The sequence below is a fragment of the Lissotriton helveticus genome, chromosome 5_1 (assembly GCF_964261635.1).
Source record: "Lissotriton helveticus chromosome 5_1, aLisHel1.1, whole genome shotgun sequence".
NCBI lineage: Eukaryota > Metazoa > Chordata > Amphibia > Caudata > Salamandridae > Lissotriton > Lissotriton helveticus.
Window position 1 is genome coordinate 1,245,248,763 of NC_136065.1, and position 19,192 is coordinate 1,245,267,954.

The 19,192-nt window shown below is 45.9% G+C and overlaps 1 long non-coding RNA gene across 1 annotated transcript; it reads right to left on the minus strand.

The window, feature by feature from the left end:
• Positions 1-12,697: 12,697 nt before the first annotated feature.
• Positions 12,698-14,447, minus strand: LOC144753564 (uncharacterized). The gene is made up of 2 exons (XR_013594413.1): positions 14,322-14,447; positions 12,698-12,991 (listed from the first exon to the last, which is right to left on the minus strand). It is a non-coding gene; the product is annotated as an uncharacterized LOC144753564 (long non-coding RNA).
• Between the last annotated feature and the right edge of the window lie 4,745 nt (positions 14,448-19,192).

Below are 19,192 nucleotides of genomic sequence, written 5' to 3' on the forward strand. Positions count from 1 at the left end.
TAAACCAAACCATTTGTAAATACTAGTTGTAAGTCATATTTACAAGAAACGCTTCTCAATTGTGTTTCAAAAGACTTCAAAAATAGCCCAACAGACTGATGTATGTCCAAGAAGCGAAAATACACTCAATTCACTAGCTTTGGCTAGCAGAACACCAAAAAATCGCTCTGCATATCTTCCTTCATAACATTGCGCAGAACAAAGGATCCTTATATGTATTATGTCATATTTTAATTCCCTGGGGATACAAAATCACCAAGGAAGAAATATGTTTGCAAATCTAAACCTATTTAGATATTCCCTCTAGGGAAGCCGGCTAATTTACTTCAAACTTTTAAACAGGCATGCCAAAAATATTGCAAAATATACAATATTTTAATCAATGTAGTGCTTAATGTACTTTTCGTACGTGCACCGTTCAACTAAACCAAATAGAGAAAATTCTCCTCATTACCTGTTCTACACAAATTGCAATTCGCATATACAAACCTATATAATCCAAAGTTGGCCAACACAAATTCCAAAGTTCCAAAGTTCCAGTCCTAAATTTGCTAAGACCAGGCATCTTATAGCTCACTAATCTAGCTTCAAACTTCAAGGGGTTATCAAAAACTATATACTCGCAAATATACGAGACCCTCGGCTTTGGTAATTGCAATAACCAAATCAAAACCAAGAAACCAAACCCTCGGCTTTGGTAATTGGAATAACCAAATCAAAACCAAGAAACCAAACAAAGTCGTGGGAGCGACCCACTTGTACTTCTTATTCTTACTAATCAAAAGGTTATCCAAATTCTAACTGTCAAGTTCTACATGACCTAATGGTCCTTTTTTAGAATACTCATGCCAAAAAAAGGTTCTCAGTCAGGAGTGACATCATGTGGAGGATCAAAATCAGGAAGATCAGAAATATACCGGGCTGCGAAGACAGAGAATCTCCAGAATTCCTGTGCACAGAGTAGTAGAGTCCCGTCCTGTTCTCCTCAGTAGATTTTAGTCTTCTGACAAGATCACTCCCACAGAAAGTCACTTCTCTGATGAAGCCCACATTGGCCGCGCCATTTGACGAACTGAAATCTTCATTCTCAGGGAATACTTACTAATAAAAAAAAGAACTTGGCACAGAAGCTGAAAATATGAAAAGACTTCTTTATTAAATTTAATAAGTGAGGCCACGTCACACAGAAGCCGTAGCAACTGAATGAGGTAGTCTGAGGAATACAGAAAACAGAGGCCTTTTATAAGCTTAGGGTTACAAACTTCAGCATACAAGTAAGGGGCAGTCCTAGCTTTTGCAAGCATGCAAAAAATGCCTAACATGGACATGCAAGGTCTGCCAAACGACAAACCCATTTTACGGTTGTCCGGCCCATAATCAATCATTGAACAAACCCAACATTCTTCTTTAGACAAGCCGGACAAACCCATAATAAAAGGACCACAACCCATATCATAATCAGACCATAAAAGAAGGAACAGAAAGCAGGATAAGGGGTGTGTGTGTGCATACCAAACTCTACAATGTCCTGTGCTTTGATCCTCAATCTTGATCAGCTAAAGGGCAGGAACTGGTTTAACAAGGTCAGCTACAGGCAACAGGGTCAGTTCACTCAGGTCAAACAGCAGTCAGCATGAACTCGAGCTAAGGTGTAGCTGTCCTCAAAAAGACTAGTTTCAGCCACAATCATGGCCGATGTGAGGGCAACCACAAAATGGCTGCCATACACAAAATGGAACCCACGGGTTCAGAATTCACAGAACCTCAGGGGGCACTATCTTACTCAGGTGCCTAGTATTCTCATGGGACCTGTCTTTATCCTTAGGGATATTGCTGCCACCAGTGGGTTGTGACCCACTCAATTTCTGCTCTCTAGCTAGGGCAAGCTTCTCTTTGGCAAGGGCAACTTCTAGTTCTTGCCTCACATAAAACCAAGCACCCTGCCTTCAGGATTGTTAAGGCCTGCCGTAGGAGTGACTTATAGGTGTATATGTGTCTAGATATAAGGTTAGACATAGGAATACTATATCTAAGCAAGGGGTGATTATATGACCTTGCCCCAGCTGAGTGATCAGCCAGTTGTGTCAGTTTGGATGGCCAGCTAGGGGTGGCAAAAGATATGCTGCAGTCCCTGGTAGGCCTTGGGTGCACCTATGCCCTGGGTACCTATAGTACACTGTACAGGGACTCATACGAGTGACCCAAATCCCAATTGGTGATGTACCTAAAGTACATGGTGTGAATTTAGAGAGAGAACAGCAGGGCTGTGGGTCTGACTCTGATTAGCAGGCCCACAGCCACATTAAGTAGAAAACCAGTGAAGTAAAAAAGCAAAAATAGTGTGACCATAGGAAAGCAGACCCTACTCTCCTACAACCCTCACAAATCAATTGAATCACTTTGGCATTAAAATGACTTGTTTTCACTCAAGATAACTCTGGGAAAGCCGAAACGAGGAAAGAACTCCTTCCGGAGTACCTTTGCAGTCGTAATGGCTATATTATCTTTAGTAGGGTAAGCCTCAACCCATATACTGAATGCACATACAACCACGACAACATACTTAGAATTGTTACATCTCTCCAATTCAATATAGTCCATTTGAAGGACCTTAAAAGGAAAAGTGGGTGGTGCAGAATTACCAGATGGTGTTGTGGTACCCTTCCCTGGATTATGTATCATACAGATCATACAATATTTTACCAAATGCGCAGCTGTCTTAGATATATTATCATTCTGCCATACAGGGTCTAACAGTTCACAAATGCCTTTTGCACTAACATGAGCTGGACCATGTGCCATTGTTACCACAGGAGGAACATATGCATCTGGTAACATCATCTTTGCTTCCCTGATTTATCAATCCAACCCCCGTCCTCATCCAACTGCGCTGTACTCTCTTGCCATAGTGGCTTCTAAGCATGGGCGTAAAATCCGCTCCGCTCGCGGATTTTTCGGATTTTCGGCAAATTCGCAATCCGCGAACTCTCGCGAATTTGTCGAAAATCCGTGAATCCGCTCGCGGCGGATTTTTTGCTTGGTTGCGGCGCGCGGCGTGGTGCACGGCGTTCACTTTCCGTCATTTAGCGTTTGCCGAGTTGTTTTTCTTTGCGAGTGACGCGCCATTTTGGATCTTGCTGCGTGATCCCGCGGGAGTTTGGCGCCAGCGAATACGTAATCGCGGCTTGCCACCTTGCACAGCACACCTCGCGAGAGTTCGCAATTGCGAACACGTAGTTGCGGCGGAAAGGAACAATCTCGCACTCGCGAAATAGAGCTTTTGCAATTCTGCACAAGAAAATCACCAGCAAACAGGATAAACCTTCAGAAAATTATGATTTTTATCAGAATCACTCCTCAGATTGACATTTGCATGGCCTTTTTTTTTGCAAGGAGGCCATTTTTGGGGGGGGGGGAGGAAGGAAGTGCCCCACAGTCTCCAACTTCCTGTTCCTGTCCAGCAGGCTCCTCCCAGTGCTTTGTCCATCTCCTGGTCACTTTCATTTGGATCTGGAGCTGGAAGGATTACTTTTTGTGGGTGCTGCTGGATATTTGGATTTGAGGCCTTTTTGACTGTCTTTGGATCACTTTTGGATTAGAAATCAACTTTCACAAGTAAGTTTGTTTGGGGCATTACAGTTGCTGCAAGTAAAATTTTGGAACTTTTTCAGAACATTAAATAAATTATATTGTGGGTAGCCACAGTATCCAGTAGGACCAGGGTTGGTTAGGGGTGCATGATACAACTGTTTTGTTGAATTTAAACACCATTGAGGCCATGGATGGGCTGGGATTGTGCTGATTTTTGTCGTTTTTTGGGCCTGCTGGTGGGGGCCTTTGCCCAGGGGTGGTGAGTGTTGCATGGGCCTAGTCTTTCTGTGGGGTGTCTTCTTGAATTTAAACATAATTGAGGCCATGGATGGGCTGGGATTGTGCTTATTTTATTGTTTTTTGTCGTTTTTTGGGGGCTGCTGGTGTGGCCTTTTGCCCAGGGGTGGTGGTGCATGGACTGAGTGTGCCTGTGGTGTGGTCTCACTCTCTTTAATGTAAACATCATGGATGGCATTGGATTGTGGTGATTTCTGGCTGTTTTTCTGTTTTTGGGGGGTGTACTGTTGATGTGGACTGGCCATGTGGGTGGTGGTGGTGGCCATCTTGAGTGCTGGCTGGTACAGGCAACATGTGCTTGGGGTGTAAGGGGCCATTTTGAGGAGAGGCAGTGTCTGAGGCCTGCACTTATTTTGCCTACTTTTCATCCTTTATGCCCAGGGGTAGTGAGTGTTGCATGGGCCTAGTGTTTCTGAGGGGTGTCTTCTTGAATTTAAACACCATTGAGGCCATGGATGGGCTGGGATTGTGCTGATTTGATTGTTTTTTGTCGTTTTTTGGGGCCTGCTGGTGGGGCCCTTTGCCCAGGGGTGGTGAGTGTTGCATGGGCCTAGTCTTTCTGTGGGGTGTCTTCTTGAATTTAAACATAATTGAGGCCATGGATGGGCTGGGATTGTGCTTATTTTATTGTTTTTTGTCGTTTTTTGGGGGCTGCTGGTGTGGCCTTTTGCCCAGGGGTGGTGGTGCATGGACTGAGTGTGCCTGTGGTGTGGTGTGGTCTCACTCTCTTTAATGTAAACATCATGGATGGCATTGGATTGTGGTGATTTCTGGCTGTTTTTCTGTTTTTGGGGGGTGTACTGTTGATGTGGACTGGCCATGTGGGTGGTGGTGGTGGCCATCTTGAGTGCTGGCTGGTACAGGCAACATGTGCTTGGGGTGTAAGGGGCCATTTTGAGGAGAGGCAGTGTCTGAGGCCTGCACTTATTTTGCCTACTTTTCATCCTTTATGCCCAGGGGTAGTGAGTGTTGCATGGGCCTAGTGTTTCTGAGGGGTGTCTTCTTGAATTTAAACACCATTGAGGCCATGGATGGGCTGGGATTGTGCTGATTTGATTGTTTTTTGTCGTTTTTTTGGGCCTGCTGGTGGGGCCCTTTGCCCAGGGGTGGTGAGTGTTGCATGGGCCTAGTCTTTCTGTGGGGTGTCTTCTTGAATTTAAACATAATTGAGGCCATGGATGGGCTGGGATTGTGCTTATTTTATTGTTTTTTGTCGTTTTTTGGGGGCTGCTGGTGTGGCCTTTTGCCCAGGGGTGGTGGTGCATGGACTGAGTGTGCCTGTGGTGTGGTCTGGTCTCACTCTCTTTAATGTAAACATCATGGATGGCATTGGATTGTGGTGATTTCTGGCTGTTTTTCTGTTTTTGGGGGGTGTACTCTTGATGTGGACTGGCCATGTGGGTGGTGGTGGTGGCCATCTTGAGTGCTGGCTGGTACAGGCAACATGTGCTTGGGGTGTAAGGGGCCATTTTGAAGAGAGGCAGTGTCTGAGGCATGCACTTATTTTGCCTACTTTTCATCCATTATGCCCAGGGGTAGTGAGTGTTGCATACTTGCATGTCCCTAGTCTTTCTGTGGGGTGTCTTCAATGTAAACATCATGGATGGCATGGGATTGTGCTCATTTTTCTGTGTTTTGTCCATATTTTGGGGTGTATAACTGAACTGATGTTCCTCTGTCTTCCATTGCTTTTAGGTGCACAAGAAGACTCAAGAGAACCACCAGTGCCAGGAAGAAGTCCTGCAGCGGTGTGTGTGTGCAGCATAACGTCACGCGACGTCACGTCTGGACACAGAACCCTCTGCAACTCGTGCAACTGCTGCCTGCTGACCTGCTCTGAAGAAGATGGCCCCAAAAAAAGTAACCCGTAGCTCCTCTAGCAAGAAAGGTGCCAGTAAGGAGCAGAAGAAGCAAGTTACCAAGGACACTGGTGTGCCGCCCGCCCCTTTTTTTGGGAGTAAAAAAAAAAGTATGCCTGCAGCAGCAGCGGGATCTGCTGGGGACCAAGCTGGCAGCAGCACCCCCGCTCCATTGGGCTCAGTGCCACCACCACCACCACTCCAACTTAAGTCCAAGCCCTTGAGTGCTGCAGAGGCAGCCAGTATAGTTCTTCAATCACCATCGACCAGTGATGTTGGCTCATCGCAAGAAAGCAGCAGCAATGTCCCTCAATCAACACAGGTTGTTGTAGCTCATCTGACGAGTGTTGAACAACCACAGCCGCAACAACAATCACATGTGCAAGTACAAGCCCAAGTACATGTGGAAGGAGAGGCAGCGCAAGGAGATGCGCAAGCAGAGGTGCATGGAGGGTCACAAGTGGCCACAATAGTTGTTCCTCCCGAAGTAGGGGCACATCAGGAAATCGACAATCAAGGCGAGGTATCATTTGAGGAAGCCACTCCTCCTGATGATCCTTCATTGTCTTCCACACCCCTAGCAAGGAAGAGATCAAGGGTGGTGTCTACATCTTCTTCAAGCACACCTCCTTCTGATGATACGGATCAAACTTGGGAACCAGCACCACAGCCGTCTGAGAGTGAGGCACACCATGATCCGACAAAGGTAGTTAAGCGTAAAAGGAAGCTCGTCCAAAGTCTCAGAGTTATGGAGTGTGATGAGGCTCAACAAGAAGTGGCGGATACTGCTGCTGATGAAGACTCTGCCAACGACGACCCAGTCATCATAAAGGTCACTGCAGCCCCAGCGGGCATGCAGCAAACAGACATTTTGACCCTAGCCCGAAGAGCTGCTGAGCGTGATGATGATGATGATGTTGTCGATGAGGAGGCAGTGGAAACACCACAATCATTGGAGTTAAGTAGTACACCAACTCGTCCCGCTTCCATATTTCTTTCTGGCAAGAAGAGACCTCCGTCAACCTCGACCTTAATTAGTGGCGGTGAAAGTGCAAAACGTACAAAAGTTGGGCAATCCAGATCCTCCACTTCATCTGGCATTAGCTTCATGACCACCACCACCAGTATCGCCGCCTCCTCCATGTCCCACAGACACTTCAAGTCCCCAGTTTAGGACTTCTTTACTGTTTGTCCAAAAAATCCAAAGTTTGCCATTTGTACCATTTGTAAGCAAGCAGTTAGTCGTGGTAAGCCAGGTACCAACTATGGTACCGGAGGCCAGAGAGGTCATCTTAGGAGACAGCACACTGTCAAATGGTTTGCGCACCTAGATGCGATCAAGAAAGGCCGAATTCAAGGAAACGTTGATGTTTCATCTGATGATGACGAGGAGGAAGAAGACGTGTCAAACACTTCCCTTACACCCAGTACCCCTGTCAGCAGCACACCCAATGTGAGGCACACTAAGAATGTTGGAGCGACTGAGACACCAACGCACAAAAGTTCACCAGCGAGCAAAATTGGGTCAACGAAGTCATTATCAGCCCGTAAATGCTTGGTCCAGGGCAACATTAGAACAATGCTTACTTCAGACGTGCCATATGAACGCAACCACCCACTGACGCGTCTGTATAACACTAAGCTGGCTAAAATGCTAGCTGTGGACCTTCTCCCTTTTTCTTTTGTAGAAGCGGTAGGTTTTCTAGAATTAGTGGCAACGCTCTGCCCTAAATGGAAGGTTCCTAGCCGGTTCTATTTTGCCAGAGTTGCGGTTCCAGCACTACATGAAGATGTGCTGGAGGCGATTGGGGCAGCTTAGCAGAAGAGTGCTGTTCACACAATACATCTGACAACAGACATGTGGACCAGTGGCGCAGGCGCTGATTACATGTGCATCACTGCACACTGGGTCTCTTTTTCAGGTGTTAAAGCAAAGCTAAACGCAGGTGTTGACCCGGACCAAGTTTTTAAAGCTGCTCGGAAACATGCAACACTAGCCATGTTTGGCTTGGAGAAAAGTCACACAGCAGAAAACCTTTTGGAAGAGTTTAACAAAAAGGTCTTGAAAATGCTATCCCCCCAAAAACGCATGATTGGTTATGTTTCCACGGATAATGGCGCCAATGTAGTTAAGGCCATGTGGAAGGGTGACTATTTTAGAGTGCCGTGTTTGGCGCACTGTATCAACCTGGTAGTTCAAAAATTCTTGAGTGATAAACACAGTCCAGCGTTCGAGGTAATGGCCACCTGCCGCCAAATGTGCAACCATTTCAGCCATTCTTTTAAGGCCCGTAAGCATCTGAGGAGACTGCTACTTGAACGTCAAATGCCAGTGAAAGCACTCATCCAGGAGGTGGCAACACGTTGGAACTCAACCTTCTACATGCTTGAGCGTCTGTATGAGCAGTATACGGTACTCGATCACTATTTCTTCACAGAGGGTACATCTCAGAAGGAGGACATGCGGTTGGGTGCGGCGCAATGGGACATAGTTAAAAGCCTGACAGACATGCTTCGTCCTTTTGAGTTCTTCACGCGTGCAGTCAGCCAGGAGGACTGTAATTTGGGAAAAGCTATCCCATTGTTGTGCATGCTGGAGCACCAACTGATGGCGGTGTCTTCTGAGTTTGAAAAAGATGAAAAAAAAAAAGACCATTTTATTTTGTCTGAGAAATTATTAGAGCGCCTACGTGGTGATGAACGTCTTAAAAACATCAAGTCAGAACAGCATTACATTTGTGCTACTATTCTGGATCCACGCTACAAAAAGGCACTGGCAGGCGAAGCATTCTTTCCTTTTGCTGATGCAGATGTTCAAAAGTACAAACATTGGTTAGCCTTGTCAGCCAAGAGGTTTGAAAAAGAACGGCAGGTTATTGAAGGAGAAGACAGTACATCAGCATCAGCATCAGCAGGCCATCCCCAGTCACAAGAATCCACTTCTGCACCTGTGGCTGGGGCACAAGTGACCTCTCAGCCGTTAAAGGCAACTGGATCATCTGCACCACACACAACAGTATCAGTGGCTGTTGTAGAGGATTGGCTAAGTTTGCTTGGGTATGGTTCTCGAAAAAATGTCAAAGGCACAGCAAAAAGTAAGCAAAGTGGAGGAACCGTTGATGACCTTGAGCCGATGGTGCAGGACTATATGAATGACTCAACAGAGGTCTTTCTTAATGATGAGCCATTGCAGTATTGGCATGGCAAAAAACAATTGTGGCCACAGCTCTCCAACCTGGCTATAAACTATTTGTCTTGCCCACTCGCAAGTGTGTCTTCTGAACGTGTTTTCAGTGCTGCTGGTGGCATTGTAACTCCCAAACAGAGCCGCCTCTCGCCCAAAAATGTGGAGCGGCTGACAATGATCAAGATGAATCAGCACCTCATACCACCAGATTACAAAGTACGAGAAAGCACGCCGCATGAAGACGAGGAGGACGGCAACGTAGATGAGGGGATTTGTTCTCTGTTCGGTGGCACTGACCTCATCCCGCCTGAATTCGCAGAGTATGATGACGAAATCTTCTTCTTATTCCCTGACACCGAGCCCTGAAAATGAGACAATGAATCAAGAACTTTCTTTTTCGTCCTTACTCACTTTTATTCCTATTTGTCTCTCTTTCTTTGGTTTGCACAGTTAATTTAATTCAAACTTTAATCACCTAATCCCAAAAACAAGACCATCAGCAGAACTGTCTTCACTTGTTTGCTTATTGATTTGAAGGTGCCGCAGTCTACATTCCTCAGGTTCACAAGTTCTGAAGAACATGCTCCTCTATCCTCCTCCTCCAGACTGCGATTTCCCTCAAAGCAGAGTGCTGGATTACGCCCAATGAAGAAAGACTCAGCACTTGTGGGGGTGTTGTACTTCTTTGCGGGTGAGTTGACGGATTTGGGCCCATTGCTGTGAAGCTCTAATAATGGACAAAAGTGTTTTGGACCAAATATGAGGTGGAAATTTCTTGCCGTTTTTGCTGACTTGCTTGCCTTTGGGGTGCTCTTTGGCGGGGTTCCGGGTGTTTGTGGGTGATTTTTGGTGTCTGGGAGCACTGCTGCGACAATCTAATCTTGATTGCATTTGCTTTTCAGGAAATCCGTGGTGGAAAACAGGAGTTATGATGATTGATGATGATGACCTAGCTGCACAGCGCCGCGTTTGGACCGAAGGCCGAGAGATATTGTAAGTATGAGATTTAGCTTCTTCGCTGTTTGGGGGTGTTGTCGGGTGGTTTTTTCCGGGTGGGTTGGTTGGCGGGTCTTGCCTGGGGCATTCCTGGGAAGGTCTAATACCGGATAGAAGTGTTTTGGACAAAATCCTTAAGGAACAGCCTTTTTTTTGCTATTTCTTCTGTCATCTTGCTCAATGTAGCGTTTTGGGGGGCTTCCTGCTGTTCGTGGGTGGGTTGCGGCCGGGGTCTCTGTCGAAGCACTGCTGCGACAATCTAATCTTGATTGCATTTGCTTTTCAGGAAATCCGTGGTGGAAAACAGGAGTTATGATGATTGATGATGATGACCTAGCTGCACAGCGCCGCGTTTGGACCAAAGGCCGAGAGATATTGTAAGTATGAGATTTAGCTTTTTCGCTGTTTGGGGGTGTTGTCGGGTGGTTTTTTCCGGGTGGGTTGGTTGGCGGGTCTTGCCTGGGGCATTCCTGGGAAGGTCTAATACCGGATAGAAGTGTTTTGGACAAAATCCTTAAGGAACAGCCTTTTTTTTGCTATTTCTTCTGTCATCTTGCTCAATGTAGCGTTTTGGGGGGCTTCCTGCTGTTCGTGGGTGGGTTGCGGCCGGGGTCTCTGTCGAAGCACTGCTGCGACAATCTAATCTTGATTGCATTTGCTTTTCAGGAAATCCGTGGTGGAAAACAGGAGTTATGATGATTGATGATGATGACCTAGCTGCACAGCGCCGCGTTTGGACCGAAGGCCGAGAGATATTGTAAGTATGAGATTTAGCTTTTTCGCTGTTTGGGGGTGTTGTCGGGTGTTTTTTTCCGGGTGGGTTGGCGGGTCTTGCCTGGGGCATTCCTGGGAAGGTCTAATACCGGATAGAAGTGTTTTGGACAAAATCCTGAAGGAAACACCAGTTTTGGCACTTTTTGTAAGTTAGGGTTCGTTAGGGTTAGCCCTAGCAGCAGGATTGCATGTGTTTCGGGGGGTTCTATTGCAACGCAGTTCTGGTGTTGTAGAGCACTGTTGGAGCGATGCTGGCTATGGATACTTTTGCTTGCTTGCAAGTGGTTTGAATACAATCCACGGTCTGTATTTGGGCCTACTGTTACTTTCAAAGTACGTTTTGTAACCATTTTTCTGCTAGGCATCGTTTTTGGAGATCTGATTGGGGTTCTTCTACATTTTTGCGACTGGTTTTAGTAAGGGTCTTGGTGGGAGCATTGCTGGGAAGGTCAAATTTTGTTCTAAAACACAGTTTACAGTACACCTACCTTGAGGGGAAAGATCCGCTATAATATTTTGGCCATACTTATTTATCCTTAAAAAGGTGACTCAGACAGAGCACGCAATTTCAAAAATATTGTACTGTCTATTAGGGAAATCAAAGTGTCACTTTTTGAACCACACAGCGTACATACCTTTTATTTATTTATCAGTGGTATTGTAATAGCACTTCCTGTTTTCCGTTCAATAATTACAGGCCGGGTTTCAGTCAACATCCGCCAGGCAGGCAGTGGACAGGGTGTCTTCTGTCAGTGGTCACCAACATTGATGGACGAAGCGTCAGCTGGAATGGAGGAGTGCCGCCAATAAGAGGAATTGTTTGCTGCATGCAACTTACTTACCAAATTCAACAGGACAACTCCAACAACATACGCAATACAGATACAGTATCCATTGTTTTATTCTATGAGTGTGACTGCATGTGCTTAGCTTTAGTTTGTAACCAAAGATTGTCTTTATCTTCAATTATTGTTTGTCCATGCTCTGCTTTTTTTTCTTCTCTCAACAAAACCTACCCAAAAAGAAACCCCCATTCCCATCCATTTTACAAACCCTAACCCTCTTCCCCCGGGCTGTGTTGTTTTGCTTGATGTCTGACTAAAATGACAACAATAATTCCACACACTTGCTGGGGAGGATAAGGTCATAGCAACAGGCTGGTGAAGGAATACGAGGATATCTTCTAGACTTACTCAGCTTCAGTACTATATCTTCTAGTAGTAGTAGCCAATGTCAAATAAATTCAACGCAAGTACTAGTTATACTTGCAAGCAAATACTTTACCATTTGTTAGGCTACATTATGGCACTGTTCTGTCTGTCACCTGCTATATTCTCGATCGTACCGTAACCGTTGTAATGCTACAGTAAGGACAAACAAGGTTTCGTTTTCTTTTTTTCCATAGGCATGCAACTGCCACTGTGTCACACCACTAGTACCACCGCAATGAGGAAATGTCACCCGCCCAGGATTGACAACGTTAATCCTCATTTCACGTGGAGCCAGCCCTGGGCCTAGCCCTAATTTCTAACACAAATTACAGGTAAGATAAGCGTTTGGTGGGAGGTAGTATAATGGAGTATTATTTCGGAGTAGACAAGAGATTGACGGTTGTACTACTAAAGTCCTACGACTGTTCAGGAAAACAAAGTTACTGTTACACCCCCGCCCCCCACCCACCAGACTGAAAAGCAGTAAAAAACAGGTATGGTCAGATAAAGTTTAAAAATATATTTATGTAGCCCTAACAAAATAATCTCCCTCACCCACCCTAACCCCAACGATTGTCTTTGAAACGTCCCAAAACGATCCCAACTCCCAAATCCCACCCCCCAAAAGTCTATAAAAAAAGGGCAAGGGACACTCCACTACTGGAGGGTGCTGGTGCATTTTGCGGCATGGGCATCATACTCCTTGCGGAGGGTGGCAAGCTCGGAGCGGAGGCCCTTAACCAAGTTCTTATACTTCAGGACCTCCTGCTCCAGGTTGGACATTCGGACTCGTAGGCGGCGTTGGCGTTCCTTGCAGCTCCTGTGGGGGGCAGCTGGTATTTCTGTTGCTTGGCGGTGGCGGTTGTCTTTGTTAGCCCGGCTCGGTCCCGCTGGCTTAGTCACGGAGGAGGATGCAGCGGTCCCAGTCGAGGATGTTGTTGTTGCCCCGCTCGACTGCGTGTCCTCCTCCTCCTCCAGGGCCACCAGCCGCCGATATTCGGCGACAGTGGCCTCCAGCCTCCGTTGCCGGGCCATTCTAGCCTGCTCCCTCCGTGTTGTTGATTTGGAAGGAGCAACTATATGAAGAAAGAAAGACATAGTCTGTAACCAATGCTCCTTAGCATTAATAACACAAAGTGATTGAGCCGAAAGTTGGGTCACAGTACAAGTAGCAAATTGAAAGCACAGTACATAACTATTGAGGACAGTATCTATGTAACCTCCCACTTCTGCATCCTTGCTCTAACATTAGTGGTAGTTTAATGAACAAATTCTACGACCACTATGGACTTCCATTACAGTCGACTATGACAGTACACCAGTCTTATTCTTCTTCTTCTCTCTTGTTTAGGGAAATTGGTACGTTATCTTATGCAAGCCGGCAGAATGACATGGACAGCACAGTGAACTTGCACCCGAGAAAAAAAGTTGCACACCATGATGAGTGAGACAGACTTGCGTTACTGTACCGGTCCAGTACATGCAGGTGGTGAAGCTATTACTTTTCTATTACGGGTGGCACTGAGAATACTCTGTTACAAGGGCTACTGCTTAATTAATTTACCTTTCACCCTACAGTGCAAATGAGTACTAGAAAAGGAAAATGAAGAAGCTAACTAATTTGATTATCTATCACTTCACATGGGACGTATTTGATGACATATGGGATGACTTTAGGTGCTTTGCTTAATATTGAGTGAACAGTGATACACCCACACATGAATGACGTACTACAAGTAAACTAAAGTTATTAAGAGAGGTACGGAGTGTCCACCGTAATAACCAGATATATGCTGTGATTGCAGACGCAATACAAAGTACTGCTACTATTCATGGTAGTATTGGACACATTTACAATTTCTTTTCCTTGCCTTCCCTGCACTGGAACGGACGTGCGGGTGCGGTGGTACATGCTCTTCAAGGTAACACTTAGTTCATCTGGCGACCATCTACTCTCTCTAGATACACATGTGCTATCTAAGAGTCAGAGAATACCATGCTCCAGGCATCCATTCAGTCAAAGTATACGCACACATACAGTTTCTGTTTCACCCACCCAGGCTGCTGTCCTTCCACCCATCCTTGCTTCATCATTGACCCAGCCATGCACCATACCATATTCTTTCCTTCCCAGCCACCTCGGGGGCCAAGCAAACACATATCGTTCTTCTTTGCCAGCCATCATACAAGTTCGCGTCCCACTTACTTACACCCTTCTTTCGCTTTTCGTTCATCCCATCCATCACGTTTGTCTAAGAACTTATTGGGATTCTTCTCACCAAAAACTTCACAGCTAAGTCGAAGTACATTTCGAGGAGGCTACTACCTGGTTGATTTGTAATACACCCGTGCAGAAAGCACACTATGCAGTCTTCAATCTCAATAAGTAAGGAATATATAGCTTACCTGTTTCCGCCACCACCGTTTGAACCCCCACAGGACCGTCCGCCGGCTCTTGCACCGCCTCCTCCCCAGAGTCCTCCGAGTCCTCGCCCAACACAGCCACCTCCGCGCTGGCCCCGTCACCAGATGTTACACCTACAAAGTACATTTAAGAATGTTAGAATACACCACTCACTACTATATAATATTTGGTCTAGGAGAAATGTTAAAAAAAACTGAATACAATGTAATAATTTGTGACTGTCTACTCCAAAGTAAAAATTTCCCTTTTTCCAGGGAAGGCTGTTGTCTTGCTGCACTTTTATGCACAACTGATGAATGCTTGCTTTTGATTTTTAACACGCACCACTTTTTCTCCTAACAGACAGAAGCTTGACTCCTAAGAACACGACCAGGATCAAGTTCAAACCAGGTGAGAGCTCGGCTCGACCACAAGAAATGTGTCCAATTAATCGTCAGCACTAAACACTTTTCCGTTTTCAGGTAAATAGTTTTATGACAAAGTAGATTTTAATAAATGTGTTTACTTTTAATAAAGCTTTTAAACTTAAATAGACTCTGTGGTTTTTGTTCCTCCAGACTAGAGTGGATGAGCTAAAGGTTTTGGAATTTTTGCAAGCATGAGTGCCTCTGACACTTCTTGACTGTGCTGTGACTCCGTACTCTCTTGTCCTGCGTACGATAATCTAGAGATCATTGGGGATCAATAATCGGTGACTTCGGGAGCTGAATGACTCTGCCACACTATCTAGTCAGTAAGGAGACAGTGCATAGAGCTATTGCTGAATAGAATGGGAGTCCAATGGAATTGCCAAATGTCCAATCTTAGTTAGCTACACAGACAGACTAATAAGAATAGTCTAGTAATACCACAGGGAGTCATATTCGAGGCAGGATAAGAATTTATATCCAGTCTACAAGAAGATCAAAGACGATTTAGAAAAAATCGAATGAGGAACGCTAGGAAAAAATAGGTACTCTTTATTAAAATGTAAACTTACTGGGGCCAGCAAAGGAGCCCTCGCCTGCCCGATCCTGGCCTGCATCCTCAGCACCCTCCTCCTGTGTCCTCTTGCCCTTGGGGGGAGCTGATGTACAACATGAAAGAAAGAAAGACCAGAAAACATGGATGAGATTTTTCAACCAAATCAAACATTTCAAAAGAACAATAACAAAATATTTTGGAGAAATAGCAAATAGATAGACAACTATTCCACGGGATCTATCTCATGTGGTATACTACGTTATTCGTATTGCCTGATTTGCGGAACGTTGACTTAGAAAGTTCCTATGTAACTCAATAAACAGACTACTAAAGAGGTTTGCCTAGGCCTGGCACTGCAGGCAGCAGTCCGCAGCACGCGAAGTGACAGACAAAGTCCATCCTGCTTGCAGATCAGTAAATACTCAAACTATCAATCCACCCACCACCGCCACTATTTCTTCTTATAGCCATGTGTCTAAAGGAAGGACTGGACTTCAGTCTGTTGGGGCTGATTTAGAAGTCCCTTGCGGCTCATTTTCCTCCATTGTTGCGTGCCTTTTGTGACGCAGCGGCAGAACAAAAGACTCGCCATGGTGTTGGTGCGGCGTATATATATTAAAAAAAAACACATATGGGCATATGGGCGATGCATCACGTTGTAAAGCCCTGCGCCATCAGGGGGCGTTCCGGCGCAAGGGAGGGCGTACCTGCGCAGGAACGAATCCTAAAAGTGGCTGAGGGAAATCTACAAGATGTCAATCAGTCACTTTTAGGACAATGATGCATGACTCAAACCCTGCGCGCTTGAAGCCGACGTACGGCTTGATGCAGCATTGGGGAGATAGGGTACCCCAGAGCATTGCTGGAGCTGCGCCATCGTTGGCACGCAACTCCAGCAATGCGCTGCCTTTACGGCACAGATGCGTAAGGCTTCTGTGACGTTTTGGGCCAATGGGTGGTGGTGGCATGGCACACAATTACTGCCGCATCCCTGCTACTTTGCAGGGATGCGCCGGTAATTGAAAATATGACCCTTAGTGTCTAGCATTACGCAGTTCTTATCTTTACACTACACTCATACATAATTTCTCAGGCCAATGAAATGCTTCTGAACACAACATACAAAACAAAGAAGCATAGTAGCAAGCAAGGCTACTGAGAAGGAGAGCAGTGCACCTGAAATGCATAGAAGATTTTGAAATATAATTTACCTCAATGTAATCGGCAGCATTATTGCTCTTGGTAAAGAACAAAGATTTGCAAATAACAGAGCCGGATAAAACAGAGTAGTAAATGAATAGCTACTACTACTCACCAAGCCCGGGGACCTCTACGCCGAGCGCGTCCAGCAAGTCCCGTTCCCGGTCCATGACATCGGTCCAGCGGTGGGTGGCCTGGTTATATGTGCGCCGGACCCCAGAGAGCTTATACATGGCCCGGCACACCTTCTCCCACCGCTTGCGGCGCTCCCGGATGCCATAGCCAGTCGCGATCTTGCCGCCTCCCAGGATCGTCTTGGGGAGGCGGCGCTGGACGTGGAAGATGAGTGCCGCCACTTCCTCCGCGCTGAAGATCTCCCGCGGCACCACTTGCTCCCCCCTCAAACGCCCCCACGGGAGCCGGGCACGGGGTGCGGGACCCTTCCCCTTCTCAGGGTGCTTCCCGGCTCCCTTTACCATGGTCTGGGCAGAAATACAGTTAAATGATAAACAAGAAATAGAATAGTGAAGAAGAAAAGAAAAGAGTTTAAAAAAGTAGTTTAAAAGTAACTAAAAGCAGCAGAAAACACAAAAATATAGAGCTAGAAAAATAGAGGGATAGATAATAAGTAAAATTAGATCAAATAAACTTCAAACAAGCAAAGGATGGCAGAGATTGAGAGAGGATAGAGAAAGCATGCCCAGAACCATAGCAATGAATGAGAAACAAGATGGCCGCGCCCGTTCACGACCGCGTGGGTAAGTTCGCGCGAGATTTTCCTCGCGAGCACGTGCGAAATTGTACTAGCGAGCAGCACACTTTGCGAGATTACACATAGCGGCCGGAAACAGAATTACATCACGCAAACAAGATGGCCGCGCCCGTGTACGACCGATAGGGTAACTTGGCAAACGTAAAGCTAGAAGCGCCTCGCGAACATGCGCAAAATCACGCGAACATACACGTCGCAAAAAAAACAATTTTGTATTCGAACGCATTCGCGGCTTCCGAAATCGATCTCGCACGGATTCGCGCCCCAAAAAACACGCGAAATTGCAGAAAAAACGATTTTAGCTAAACTGAAAGCAATGAGCAGGTGCAAAAGTTCAAACTTAACATTAGTAACATTCAAGGTAGTGCTTCCTGAGGGGCCCCTCCAGAGTTTGCAACTATTCTATGACCCTGCTATGACCCAAACAGCAGGCTCATAGAATAGCTACAAGTAGACCATAAAGGTCCTGTGAAAAAAAATTTCAATGCAACAAAAAGCAAATTACAGATAAGGAAGGAAGCAGGTGCCAGCCAGACTGGAAGTTTCAAAATTACTGACACATTAATGACCCACAAATTAATTGATGGCAGTTGAAGAAGGGCAGGTGTGCTCGCTTTTTTCAACCACCATAATCTACAGTGATAAATAAACCTAATGGGTGGCAGTGAGGATGTACCAGAGGGTGGCATGGGTGTCCCAGAGGGTGGCAGTGGTGAAACAGAGGGTGCTGTGAACCTGTGATGATAAACCAGACGTAGAAACAACATAGTCTCGGCCGTTGCGAGCCGAAAAGTAAGTTCGCAATTGCGAACTTGTCCCAAAATCGGCGCGAACGCGCGCCAACACAAAAAACGGGAAAATCCGCAAATCCGCTAGAGTTTGCGTATCTTCGCGGATTGCGAATCCGTAAATCCGCAATTTCGCGTACGCGAGATCCGCTAGATCCGCCCATGCTTAGTGGCTTCACTCTGTATCTCTTTTACACTTTCAAGGGTATTTTTGAACATGTCAACTTCAGGAACCCACCTACCTGGACCTGCTACAAACATACTTTTCATCTTTGTTCGGGCTGTTTCCTTAGCGGTCTGATCTGCAAACGCATTTCCTCTGCCCATGTCATTGGTGACCTTCCTATGGGCGCTACACTTGATTATGGCCAATTTCTTGGGGTGCATTAAAACAGACAAAAGTCTCAATATGAGGTGCCCATGCTGAATCAGATGTAAGAAACCCCCTCTCTGCCCAGAGCCACCCAAAATTATTGCATGACTCTGAAGGCATACTGGCTATCAGTATAGATATTGACAACCAGTCCCTTGCTCAAATTACAAGCTCGAATAAGAGCAACGTGTTCCGCAGCTTTAGCCGACTGATAGGGGAATCATTGTCAAGAGCGCAATAATATCAGGAACCACAGGAAACTGTGGAACCACTATTTTGTTAACCTCGCACAAATCAATCACAAAACGATAAACATCATCAGCGTCCTGAGAGGAGCCTGAGGGTGCCCTTTTGAGAATCAGAAGAATAGGGCTATTACAAATATTGCCAGGTGCCTCCTCAACTACTCCCTTCTGTATCACATCCTGAATAATCTGAAGAAGAGCCCGTTCTCCTGCCTGCGGTATCTCATACTGAGGAATACGTGGTAAACCAACATTTTCTTTGACTTGTATAAAAACTGGTGGAATCTGCAACAGTGCTACATCCGTGTCACCTGTAGCCCACAGAGTGGGTGGGACATCAGCAAATTCAACTGGAAGGGGTGCATCCTGAGACAAACACTGTTTAGTACTCATATCTGGACCCATTGTGATATAGACACCTGCAGGAGACCAATCCATTGTAGCATACAACTCCTTCAGCAAATCCAAACCCATCAAATTCTCACCACACAAAAACGCGGATTCCACAGTA